We start from the raw sequence: 14,062 nt of genomic DNA on the forward strand, positions 1-14,062 counted from the left end.
TGGTTCAATGGCTATTCTACATTCTCACCATTCCCAGGTCATTGTGGCGCCAGTTGTCGTGTTCTACACGAAATATCATGGAGTAAGTCACGTCTTGTGCTCTGCCCCGGGCCGTCCACGCCTGATTTCAATTTACAGATTCCGCTTGTACGACGAAGCCGCCGCTGTGATAACCAGTGGCCCTCGCCAGCGAAGATGTACGTGCTATTTGCATTTCTTCGAAAAAGCGGTATTGTTGACGAAATGCTATCAGTGCTCCGCATCCAGATTCGGCAGGTTACCAAGCCGTTCCACGAACACGATTAGATTCAATGGTGGCAGGGATGGATGACGTTGGGGACGCCCGACTACTCTCATTCGTGTCTCCAAGCAAAACAAACTCACGGCGAGACCCTAATCGAGATTCGGACAACGACCGTTGGAGGACGAAGCCGTTTTTCTGGAGCGAGAATTGTAGACAACACCAAGCCCTTTTGTCTCCCCAGTCCCACTGTCCCACAATCGAGAATCGGGCCATCGACCGTTGGAGGAGTTCAAGGCTCAGCGCGGAGCGAGCGAGAATCGGAATACCGACCCTTGGGACGCACGACAGCAGCAGCAAGTTTCGATCGAGAATCGACACGGCAACGAACGAAGGTTTAGGGCTATTCAAGCCCCGCGATCAGCGGACTGGACCGTCGATACTTGCGATGCACGAGCTCCCCGATTGAGGATCGGTGGGCCGAGCACGACCGTTGTGGGAGAGAGAGGAGAGAGTGGTAGAAGAGTGGGAGTTCCAGGATTGGCCCGGGAGGAGACGCTGCTCGCTCCATATATGTATTGAGAGTCGTAGAGTACCAATGGTGCTCTGCGACTGCGAAGTTGCTTTTGTTTAGCTTGTGGTAGTCTTACTAGTAGTGCCCTCTTTCGCAATATACTTGTTTCAAATCACACCTTGGGCAAGCGGTCGGGTATAGCGCAGCTTTGCTCACGGGTGGAGCTCGCCGTTTACCTCCAGTACCTGATTACAAGTTCACTCCCACACACGCATCTCCTGTGCTCCATCGACTCTGCTTACTGCGACGGTGAACCTCTGCCCGCCTGCGCCCTCCTCCTCCGCCGCTGACATGGGACCTGCGCCGAGATCGCCGGATCATGATGCCTATGAAGCTGGACAACGTGCTCCTGTGGCCACTGCCATCTGATTGACTATGCGCGCACCGAGGCGTTCACCGCAGCCTACCGTGTGCGAAGAACGCGCACGCGGGTTACGTCACACCCGCGCGGTGACTCATCAACAACCACGACCGACAACAACACTGGCCGCAACACTCTCAAGCCGCGATAAGCTGTTACTGCACTACTGGCTATACTACGACGGCTCACCTTCAAGTTGTCCGGCAACACACACCAGCCGGTCTGCGACGGGTACCAACTAGCCACTCAACTCCCTTCACCAACGGCGAAGCCAGCCACTGCAATAACGGTGAGCCTCAAATTATACCACTAGAAATACAGCAGATTGTGATGGGACGACGCCCTTCGTTAGAGCAGGCTGCAGCCCGCGTCTTTAGCGCGGTTTTGGCAACCACTGGAAGTCATGCGCGTTAGCCCAAAGCACGGCACGAACGCTAACCCGCGCTATCTCGGACGGTCACCGTTGTTGATTCTGTCTTCGTCACAGACATCAACGACGAGCTCGCTACTCCAACGCCGAGCTGACAGCTCCACCAGCAAACTCTTCCGCCAACTTTGGCATGGTGGTGCCGACTTCGAGAATGACAACCCCGGCGGCGGCAACAACTAGGCCAACCTGCCCGGAGCTCAAGCAGGGCCGTGCGCGGGAGGTGGACAACAGGCAAGCCAGAGGGCGGGCCTGACAAAGCACATGGCCCGCGTGCGCCAAACCTGACCGGCGGAATGACTCAAACCATGAACAGGCTCTCTTGCGACAACAACCTGACTATTCCCGCCAACAACCACTCCACACGCAGCTTGCGGCAATCACCAGCCCTGCATCCCCCCTCCTCCTTCCCCCGCGCGGCAATTCGGCACAACACATGCCTCCGACTCGAATGCGTTGCCGGCGTCGGGATCGCTGGCCAACACGACGAATCAGCACGGCAACAACTTGAAGAGGCGCAAGAACTCGACGCACCGCGGCCAACACGATGCGGCAACGCGACTGCTGACACGGATGGGTACAGCCAGAGGGCGGGCGTGACAAAGCACGTGGCCCGCGCCCGGCAAGCCTGACCCGCGCAATCAACCAAACCAAGAACAGGCTCTCTTGGCCATAACCGCGACAACCTGACTATTCCCGCCAACAACTGCTCTCAAACTGACTCCAGCGGCAACCACCAGCCCTGCATCCCTCCTCCCGGCACAACACATGCCTCCGACCTGAATGCGGTGCCGGCGTCGGGATCCCGAGCTGGCCAACATAAGGCAACAACTTGAAGAGGCGCAAGAACGCGACTCGCCTCGGCCAACACGATGCGGCAACTCAACTGCTGACGCGGATGGCCAGCGGAGCCGCTCCCGTTCCTTCTTTCCATTGACAGCGACCACGGCCGGAGACGACAGCCCGCAGCGCAACACCAACTCCACGCGGGCGGGCCTGTGAGCGGGGGACCGGGTGCCCAGTTTGACGACGAGCGCAACGAGGGCTGTCCAGGGGTAAGCGTGCTGTGGATATATTCCGAATTGATGCTCACCAAGAAACAACGCGCGGTCTTAGCAGTCGGCAAGCCCATCCCTCGCGCGGCAACTCCGCAACTACTGGTCAGGTCACGCGAGCGGCAGCGCGAGAGAACTCGCCCATAACTTGGCGCGGCCAACTTGCATGCGTTGCCGGCCGCACGGCAGAGCTGGCGACGGCGGCAAATCAGCAAGGGAAGGAGAACACAACTCAGCTGCTGACACGGATGGGCGGCCAGCGCAGATCTGCAAGGGAAGAAGAGCTGCTGACACGGATGGGCGGCTTGCTTCGGCCCGAGGCCGTAGCCTCGGCCGACGACATCGCGTTCGACAGGACATCGGGCTATTGCGTCGAGCATGTGCCGCGTGGACTTGGGATGGTGCGGACACTGGCAATGACGAGGTCGCTGGCGGCAACTGCCACATGTGAGTCCCGTTCTAGGATGTCGACGATCAGCTTACCTTGGAGTTCCCAAGCCTGTCGCGGACAACGGCGGAGGAGACAGCGTGCTGGGGTTGATGTCGGAGATGGCGCACGGCTGGGGCGGACGCGGAAAGATGTTAGCGCGCATACTAATCTAATCATAATCAGCAAGACAAGAAGAGGATCAAGATGCCGACTCACCTCTGTAAGACCGATCCGGCGATTCGGATGGGTACGGCGTTTGCCCTCCCCCGTTCCTGCTTTCCAACGGCGACCCACGGCCGGGGACGCGACCGATAGAGCCGACAGCGATCGATTGCTTGCGCAACACAGCGAGCGCGAGGGTGTCTGACAAGAGGTAAGTGGGCCGCGAATAGATGCCAAGTTGATATCCACCAAGAACAGGCTCTCGGCGACAGCAACCACGACGACAAGCCCAACTCGGGGCCCGAACTGGCGGCGACTTTGACAACGACCAAGGCGGCGGGAGCGGAAGCAACGTGGTCCCGGCGTCCTCTCTCAACTCCAGCGTTACACCGACAAGGTCGTTGTAGTTGACTGTGAAAGGTGAGTGCTGTTGCAGCATCATCGACGATGCTTACCTCGAATAGCTCAAGACAACGAGGAGGGAAACACAGTAGTGTTAGTGGAGAAGACTGTCGCAGACGACGGCGAGGAGAGCAACGCGCTCGCGTGGTCATCGGAGGGAGATGATGGTTGGGGCGGACGCGGAGAGTTGCATAATCTAATCCCAAGTTAGTCAGAGATGTGTGGATGCAAAACAACATTGGCAAACAACCCACCAGCGATAAGCATGGACTCGATGACAATGCCGAGCACGACGCCCTCGAAGGGGAAGAGAGAAGAGGAAAGTGTGGGAGAGGGAAAGAGGGAGAGAGGGGAATGAGATGACGGGACGGATGGGCCTGGGTTTTATACCCAAGCCCCGGCGGCGCCCAGCGCAAGCGAGTGACAGGCATCCACCGGATGCACGGATGGCCTACAGCGCGACCCGGCGAACGCGCCACTTGTCAGAATATCCGAGAAGGCCTAGAAACCGGTTTTGCGCGGTTTCCCCTGCAGTCTGTGGGCCTGCTGAGGCGGGACCGCACAAGGAACTTGGTACCATGATTGCACAGTGTGTGGGTAACGTTTTGGCCGCAACTGCGGCACTCTACCACGCCCACAGCGCAGAATATGCTCGGGGGACAAAATGCAAAAGTGCGATATTCTCGCACGACGGAGCGCCCAGGGGTCTACGCGAGTGACACGAGGGATGATGGTGACAGCACGGGCGCTGTTCCTCATGTCTCCGCTCCGCGATCGTGCGACTGTAGCGGTTAAAGGCCCAAAATCACATCTCGCACAAGTAGGCAATATACCCTGGGAATATGACATGTCTGAGGAGCTATGCCAGCAGGGATGGTATGTCACGTGACATTCCCAAAATTTCAGCCCAATCGGACAACGGCGCACAACAGAATCGTAAAATTTGCTCAAACGGGACATTCTCAAAGGTCCCTATTTTCCACGCGATTTCCACGCGTTTCATCACTCTAACCGACGGGGACATGACGTGGGAGCCTCCCCTGAAAATTTCAGCGAAATCGGCCCACATTTGGCCACAGCGCACCACATAACTTGAAATTTCCGTTTTTGGCCACTGGCGTTGTTGGCGGATATCAGTCACGTGACCGGCTTCCGGCGCATCTGGAAGGTCAAAAATCTCTCAATGGCTGTCATCACTGTGCTACAGTAGGAATGACTAAACTTGGCAGAGGCTCAAGTTTTCCATTTTGTGCTATTGACTGTGGTACTAGATATAAGTCACGTGACAGACTTCCGGGCCCTCAGGACAGCCAGTTTTGACATCCAAGATCCGACAATGTTCTGCTTAAATGTGAGTATCAGTTTTAAGTTGTATTGTCTAAGATTGCTTATCAGCTCTGACATTTTACTTCAGCTGCAACTCAAAATATAATCATGTCATATGTCTGTTTTGGGCCACTGGTGTTGTTGCCAGATATCGATCACGTGACCGGCTTCTAGCGCATCTAGAAGGTCAGGATTGAGTCAGAATCTCTCAATGACCATTATCAGTCTGATGGTATTTGGCTTTAACTCAGAATTTTACATTTGAGGCGGAACTTTTGTCTTTTGTACCATGCCAGAAGCCTGTTACCAGTCACCTGACCATCTTCCAGAGAATTGTCTGACAAGTTGCCTCTGAGTCAGATCCATTCAAAAATTGCATTTGACTTCAGCCTGAATAATTCCTTTTTAGGCCATTGGTGGCAGTGGTATGTCAGGTCATGTGACCTACTTCCTAAGTGCAAATATTGACATCAGTGGACTACAGATCAGAAACCAAATACTTACTTTTGTCATCTTAAAAGACAGGTTTTTCTTTTAAAGACTATTGTCTGGGGAACCCTGCCTTGGCATCTGTCCATCACATCTCAGCATCAGACACCTGCCCATCAATTACCTACATGATCGACAAGCGACCGACATTCTGTCCACTGATAGGAATCAATGTAGGTAATTTCATCAGGATCTGCAAGAAGACCTGACATGTACAGGCATATTGCATAGAGCAACAATCATTCTTAGTGCATCAAGACCATGGTATATAGTTGGCTGCCTGGCAGGTGGAACCTCAGAGTTTCTTCTCTTTGCATCTATTTTTGTTTTCTCCTTAAATAAAACCTAACTTTGCTCTGATTTTGCAAACCTGATTTTCACCACACTCTTACTTTTTGTTCAGAGCCCTTTATGTCTATCAACTTGACTTTTATGACTTTAACCTGATTTCAATATCAACTTAATTTTTATCTTACTCTTACTTTGTGTTATTGTGACATATACTGTCTTTATAATCTTGTCTTGTCAAGGTTTTCTTGTGACACATGATTTCAACCCGATTTTGCAAACATGATTTTTTACCATACTTCTCATTTTTTTGGTTTGAAGCCTTTTATTGTGCTATTTTTCCAGGTTTTCCTGTGAGAAATTGCCTTATTGGGATGCTCAGAGTGTGATTTAGATCCAATTTATGAAAATGTCATTTTTACCACACTTTTGTTCAGACCTTATGGGTTGATTCTCATATAATTTTAAACCTGATTTGTGCAAATTTGATTTTTACCATACTTTTACTTTTGTCCAGGACTTGATACCCAGACCCTGTATTCTACACAAATTGCCTTATTGGGATACTCCTATTGTGATTTGGAGCTGATGTTGCAACTTTTATTTATACCACACTTTATATTTTTTGACAAATTGCCAGGTTTTCCTGTGATAAATTACCTTATGGGGATGAATCCTTGTGTGATTTAGTCCCAATTTGTGGAAATTTGATTTGTTTTACTTTTAGTCCAAGCCTCAACTATAGCTTGATTATGACAGATGTGTTGAGACCAATACTGTGACCAAATTGGCTCAATGTGATGCTTGATTTATGGAAATTTGATTTTTACCACACTTTTACTTTTGTTCAGAGCCTTATTATCTTTTGTCTATAATTTTTGAGAGAAATTTCCATAGACCAATACTGTGAATGTGATGCTCAATTTATGGAAATTTGATTTTTACCACACTTTTACTTTTGTTCAGAGCCTTATTATCTTTTGTCTATAATAGATGCTGTATTTTTGAGAGAAATTTCCATATCAGGATGTTCTTAATGTTCCAAGCTGTACCATAGTTTTACTGTGACAAATTACCTTATTAGAATATGTTGCTATCACCATCCAGAAATGCCTCATTTCAATGTGATGTAATTGCAGATTCACTGTGATTTAGATCTGAACTTGAAATTGAATTTTCTGTGTTGTCTGTTGCTGATGTGGAGGTGAATGAGAGCTTGACCATCAAAGATTTCAACTGGCGAAAAGAATTGGGATATATATTCCATGCCGGGACTGTGACTTTAAGCAGACTTGATTTTCTTGGCTTAATTTTGACTCTGAGCAATTTACCTTCACCTGATGAGCGGGCAGCACTCCGAGCATGGGAATACATGTCCGCCATTATCAAAGATTCCCTAACATTGATGGACTCTTGGCATTCTACTCCGTTGTGAACATCTACTCCGGACATGGGAAGATGACTTTAATCTTCCTACACTTGTGTTTTTGTTCCAACCCTTGTCTATAGCCATTAGTTTCAACTTTGGTTAGATTCAATTTTATGATTATCTTTGAGATTGAATGTTAGGTTCTCATGAGTTCTGCCAATCATCTATCCGCCATCATCAATTGAAAGATTTCCTAACATTGATGGACTCTTGGCATTCCACTCCGGACATGGGAACATGACTTTTATCAGTCACACCATTTTTTTTCCTTCCTTTCTCCCCCATCCCCCGTCCGTCCTTTGCTGCAGCGTTGTCCTGCTACCTTCGGGAGGGGGAAACTCTGCATGGCTGAAAACTCTACTTTTGAGCCAGCTATGCGGAGGGACGTCACTATCCCTTAATTAACGCGTTTTTGGGGACACCTCGGTGTTTCCCCAGCCAAGCGGTCCAGCAATGAGAGTGAAAATTTAAGCAAAGTCCTGTTATTTCCGATCACGTGACCGTGTAGCCGGCCGGCCGGGCGGGGACGCGGCGGCAGGTACGATAGTGTCAGTCACGCAGTATCTGCGCTAACGGACGGCGTTATACCGGTAACTTAGTGGCTTTGACTCGATAACGAAGGCGTAGAAGGCAGGCCCAGCCAGCCTTCACGCTTTAGTTCTTGCCATTGCTTCTGCCTCATACACATATTCCGGTCTTTGCCCTACGCATTCTCTACAACTGGGATGCGCTCATTCTGAACATCATCATCGGCCTACTCTATCGTGGATTCATCCGGCTTCTGTGCTCTGTGACGCTCGTCCTCGTGTCTGTGGTATACTCGATGGATCATTCACTTATGGCGTTTGGGCAGCGTCTGTTGCGTTTCGTTCTTTCTCAGTTCGCACTCGTGAATCCCCCCGCCTGAACTGCTCCATGCAACCAGAGGGTTCCAAATATGGCAAACAGCCCAGTCTCTCGAGTTGGCAGCTGCGAAACATGAGCTGTGGGTGGCCATTGTTGATCGAGCAGGCATTGCCTGGGATATTTGGCATGCCCTCTGCTTCGCACAGTGACTGGTGAGTCTGATTCAATGGCTATTCTACATTCTCACCATTCCCAGGTCATTGTGGCGCCAGTTGTCGTGTTCTACACGAAATATCATGGAGTAAGTCACGTCTTGTGCTCTGCCCCGGGCCGTCCACGCCTGATTTCAATTCACAGATTCCGCTTGTACGACGAAGCCCGCGCTGTGATAATCAGTGGCCCTCGCCAGCGCAGATGTACGTGCTATTTGCATTTCTTCGAAAAAGCGGTATTGTTGACGGAATGCTATCAGTGCTCCGCATCCAGATTCGGCAGGTTACCAAGCCGTTCCACGAACACGATTAGATTCAATGGTGGCAGGGATGGAGGACGTTGGGGACGCCCGACTACTCTCATTCATGCCAGTGTCTCCAAGCAAAACAAACTCACGGCGAGACCCTAATCGAGATTCGGACAACGACCGTTGGAGGACGAAGCCGTTTGTCTGGAGCGAGAATTGTGGACAACACCAAGCCCAGTCCCACAATCGAGAATCGGACCATCGACCGTTGGAGGAGTTCAAGGCTCAGCGCGGAGCGAGCGAGAATCGGAATACCGACCCTTGGGGCCACGACAGCAGCAGCAAGTTTCGATCGAGAATCGACACGGCAACGAACGAAGGTTTAGGGCTATTCAAGCCCCGCGATCAGCGGACTGGACCGTCGATACTTGCGATGCACGAGCTCCCGATTGAGGATCGGTGGGCCGAGCACGACCGTTGTGGGAGAGAGAGGAGAGAGTGGTAGAAGAGTGGGAGTTCCAGGATTGGCCCGGGAGGAGACGCTGCTCGCTCCATATATGTATTGAGAGTCGTAGAGTACCAATGGTGCTCTGCGACTGCGAAGCTGCTTTTGTTTAGCTTGTGGTAGTCTTACTAGTAGTGCCCTCTTTCGCAATATACTTGTTTCAAATCACACCTTGGGCAAGCGGTCGGGTATAGCGCAGCTTTACTTAGAACTTACCTCCAGTACCTGATTACAAGTTCACTCCCACACACGCATCTCCTGTGCTCCATCGACTCTGCTTACTGCGACGGTGAACCTCTGCCCGCCTGCGCCCTCCTCCTCCACCGTTGACATGGGACCTGCGCCGAGATCGCCGGATCATGATGCCTATGAAGCTGGACAACGTGCTCCTGTGGCCACTGCCATCTGATCGACTATGCGCGCACCGAGGCGTTCACCGCAGCCTACCGTGGGCGAAGAACGCGCACGCGGGTTACGTCACACCCGCGCGGTGACTCATCAACAACCACGACCTGGCGGCAACAACATTGGCCGCAACACTCTCAAGCCGCGATAAGCTGTTACTGCACTACTGGCTATACTACGACGGCTCACCTTCAAGTTGTCCGGCAACACACACCAGCCGGCCCGGGTCTGCGACCAACTCCCTTCACAGCCTGCAACAACGACAAAGCCAGCCAGCCCACGTCTGCGACGGTGAGCCTCAAATTATACCACTAGAAATACAACTCACCGTTGAGCAGATTGTGATGGGACGACACCCTTCGTTAGAGCAGGCTGCAGCCCGCGTCTTTAGCGCGGTTTTGGCAACCACTGGAAGTCATGCCCGTTAGCCCAAAGCACGGCACGAACGCTAACCCGCGCTATCTCGGACGGTCACCGTTGTTGATTCTGTCTTCGTCACAGACATCAACGACGAGCTCGCTACTCCAACGCCGAGCTGACAGCTCCACCAGCAAACTCTTCCGCCAACTTTGGCATGGTGGTGCCGACTTCGAGAATGACAACCGATGCGGCGCGCGGCAGCAACTAGGCCAAGCTCACGAAGGGCTGTGCACGGGAGGTGGAGATGTGCATGCGGGCAAGCCAGAGGGCGGGCCTGACAAAGCACATGACCCGCGTGCGCCAAACCTGACCGGCGGAATGACTCAAACCATGAACAGGCTCTCTTGCGACAACAACCTGACTATTCCCGCCAACAACCACTCCACACGCAGCTTGCGGCAATCACCAGCCCTGCATCCCCCCTCCTCCTTCCCCCGCGCGGCAATTCGGCACAACACATGCCTCCGACTTGAATGCGTTGCCGGCGTCGGGATCCCGCGCTGGCCAACACGACGAATCAGCACGGCAAGAATTTGAAGAGGCGCAAGAACTCGACGCACCATGCGGCAACTCAACTGCTGACACGGACCGGCGCCCGCTCCTTCTTTCCAGCGACCAAGGCCGGAGACGGCAGGCTGCCAGTGACAGGGCCCGCAGCGCAACACCGACTCCACGCGGGCGCCGGGCGGGCCTGTGAGCGGGGGACTGGGTGCCCGGTTTGACATGTCCAACGAGGGCTGTCCAGGGGTAAGCGTGCTGTGAATATATTCTGAATTGATGCTCACCGAGGACCTACGCGCAGCTTTCAGCAGTCGGCAAGCCCATCCCTCGCGCGGCAACTCGGCGCAACTACTGGTCAGGTCACGCGAGCGGCAGCGCGAGAGAACTCGCCCATAACTCGGCGCTCCGAACTTGCATGCGTTGCCGGCCTCTGGGTCTCTAGCACGGCAGAGCTGGCGACGGCGGCAGATCTGCAAGGGAAGAAGAGCTGCTGACACGGATGGGCGGCTTGCTTCGGCCCGAGGCCGTAGACTCGGCCGACGACATCGCGTTCGACAGGACATCGGGCTATTCCGTCGAGCATGTGCCGGGTGGACTGGGGATGGTGCGGACACTGGCAATGACGCGGTCGCTGGCGGCAACTGCCACATGTGACTCCCGTTCTATGATGTCGACGATCAGCTTACCTTGGAGTCTCCAAGACTGTCGCGGACAACGGCGGAGGGGACAGCGTGCTGGGGTTGATGTCGGAGATGGCGCACGGCTGGGGCGGACGCGGAAAGATGTTAGCGCGCATACTAATCTAATCATAATCAGCAAGACAAGAAGAGGATCAAGATGCCGACTCACCTCTGTAAGACCGATCCGGCGATTCGGATGGGTACGGCGTTTGCCCTCCCCGTTCCTGCTTTCCAACGGCGACCCACGGCCGGGGACGCGACCGATAGAGCCGACAGCGATCGATTGCTTGCGCAACACAGCGAGCGCGAGGGTGTCTGACAAGAGGTAAGTGGGCCGCGAATAGATGCCAAGTTGATATCCACCAAGAACAGGCTCTCGGCGACAACTACCACGACGACAAGCCCAACTCGGGGCCCGAACTGGCGGCGACTTTGACAACGAGCAAGGCGGCGGGAGCGGAAGCAACGTGGTCCCGGCGTCCTCTCTCAACTCCAGCGTTACACCGACAAGGTCGTTGTAGTTGACTGTCCAAGGTGAGTGCTGTTGCAGCATCATCGACGATGCTTACCTCGAATACCTCAAGACAACGAGGAGGGAAAGTTAGTGGAGAAGACTGTCGCAGACGACGGCGAGGAGAGCAACGCGCTCGCGTGGTCATCGGAGGGAGATGATGGTTGGGGCGGACGCGGAGAGTTGCATAATCTAATCACAAGTTAGTCAGAGATGTGTGAATGCAAAACAACATTGGCAAACAACCCACCAGCGATAAGCATGGACTCGATGACAATGCCGAGCACGACGCCCTCGAAGGGGAAGAGAGAAGAGGAAAGTGTGGGAGAGGGAAAGAGGGAGAGAGGGGAATGAGATGACGGGACGGATGGGCCTGGGTTTTATACCCAAGCCCCGGCGGCGCCCAGGATAAGCGAGTGACAAGCATCCACCGGATGCACGGATGGCCTACAGCGCGACCCGGCGAACGCGCCACTTGTCAGAATATTTTACAGTGTGTGGGTTACGTTCTGGCCGCAGCTGCAGCACTCTAACACGCCCACAGCGCAGAATATGCTCGGGGGACAAAATGCAAAAGTGCGATATTCTCGCACGACGGAGCGCCCAGGGGTCTACGCGAGTGACACGAGGGATGATGGTGACAGCACGGGCGCTGTTCCCCATGTCTCCGCTCCGCGATCGTGCGACTGTAGCGGTTAAAGGCCCAAAATCACATCTCGCAAAGGTACGCAATATACCCTGGGAATATGACCTATCTGAGGAGCTATACCAGCAGGGATATTATGTCACGTGACATTCCCAAAATTCCAGCCCAATCGGACACCGGCGCACAACAGAATCGCAAAATTCGCTCAAACGGGACCTTCTCAAAGGTCCCTATCTTCCACGCGATTTTCACGCGTTTCATCACTCTAGCCGACGGGGACATGACGTGGGAGCCTCCCCTGAAAATTACAGCGAAATCGGCCCACATTTGGCCGCAGCGCACCACAGAACTTGAAATTTCCGTTTTTGGCCACTGGCGTTGTTGGCGGATATCAGTCACGTGACCGGCTTCCGGCGCATCTGGAAGGTCAAAAATCTCTCAATGGCTGTCATCACTGTGCTAGGAATGACTAAACTTGGCAGAGGCTCAAGTTTTCCATTTTGTGCTATTGACTGTGGTACTAGATATAAGTCACGTGACAGACTTCCGGGCCCTCAGGACAGCCAGTTTTGACATCCAAGATCCGACAATGTTCTGCTTAAATGTGAGTATCAGTTTTAAGTTGTATTGTCTAAGATTGCTTATCAGCTCTGACATTTTACTTCGGCTGCAACTCAAAATATAATCATGTCATATGTCTGTTTTGGGCCACTGGTGTTGTTGCCAGATATCGATCACGTGACCGGCTTCTAGCGCATCTAGAAGGTCAGGATTGAGTCAGAATCTCTCAATGACCATTATCAGTCTGATGGTATTTGGCTTTAACTCAGAATTTTACATTTGAGGCGGAACTTTTGTCTTTTGTACCATGCCAGAAGCCTGTTACCAGTCACCTGACCATCTTCCAGAGAATTGTCTGACAAGTTGCCTCTGAGTCAGATCCATTCAAAAATTGCATTTGACTTCAGCCTGAATAATTCCTTTTTAGGCCATTGGTGGCAGTGGTATGTCAGGTCATGTGACCTACTTCCCAAGTGCAATTTTGACATCAGTGGACAACAGATCAGAAACCAAATGCTTACTTTTGTCATCTTAAAAGACAGGTTTTTCTTTTAAAGACTATTGTCTGGGGAACCCTGCCTTGGCATCTGTCCATCACATCTCAGCATCAGACACCTGCCCATCAATTACCTACATGATCGACAAGCGACCGACATTCTGTCCACTGATAGGAATCAATGTAGGTAATTTCATCAGGATCTGCAAGAAGACCTGACATGTACAGGCATATTGCATAGAGCAACAATCATTCTTAGTGCATCAAGACCATGGTATATAGTTGGCTGCCTGGCAGGTGGAACCTCAGAGTTTCTTCTCTTTGCATCTATTTTTGTTTTCTCCTTAAATAAAACCTAACTTTGCTCTGATTTTGCAAACCTGATTTTCACCACACTCTTACTTTTTGTTCAGAGCCCTTTATGTCTATCAACTTGACTTTTATGACTTTAACCTGATTTCAATATCAACTTAATTTTTATCTTACTCTTACTTTGTGTTATTGTGACATATACTGTCTTTATAATCTTGTCTTGTCAAGGTTTTCTTGTGACACATGATTTCAACCCGATTTTGCAAACATGATTTTTTACCATACTTTTACTTTTTTTTTGGTTTGAAGCCTTTTATTGTGCTATTTTTCCAGGTTTTCCTGTGAGAAATTGCCTTATTGGGATGCTCAGAGTGTGATTTAGATCCAATTTATGAAAATGTCATTTTTACCACACTTTTGTTCAGACCTTATGGGTTGATTCTCATATAATTTTAAACCTGATTTGTGCAAATTTGATTTTTACCATACTTTTACTTTTGTCCAGGACTTGATACCCAGACCCTGTATTCTACAC

Source organism: Mycena indigotica, assembly GCF_014461135.1.
Source record: "Mycena indigotica strain 171206Taipei chromosome Unknown Mind.scaff0006, whole genome shotgun sequence".
In the NCBI taxonomy this organism is placed as follows: Eukaryota; Fungi; Basidiomycota; class Agaricomycetes; order Agaricales; family Mycenaceae; genus Mycena; species Mycena indigotica.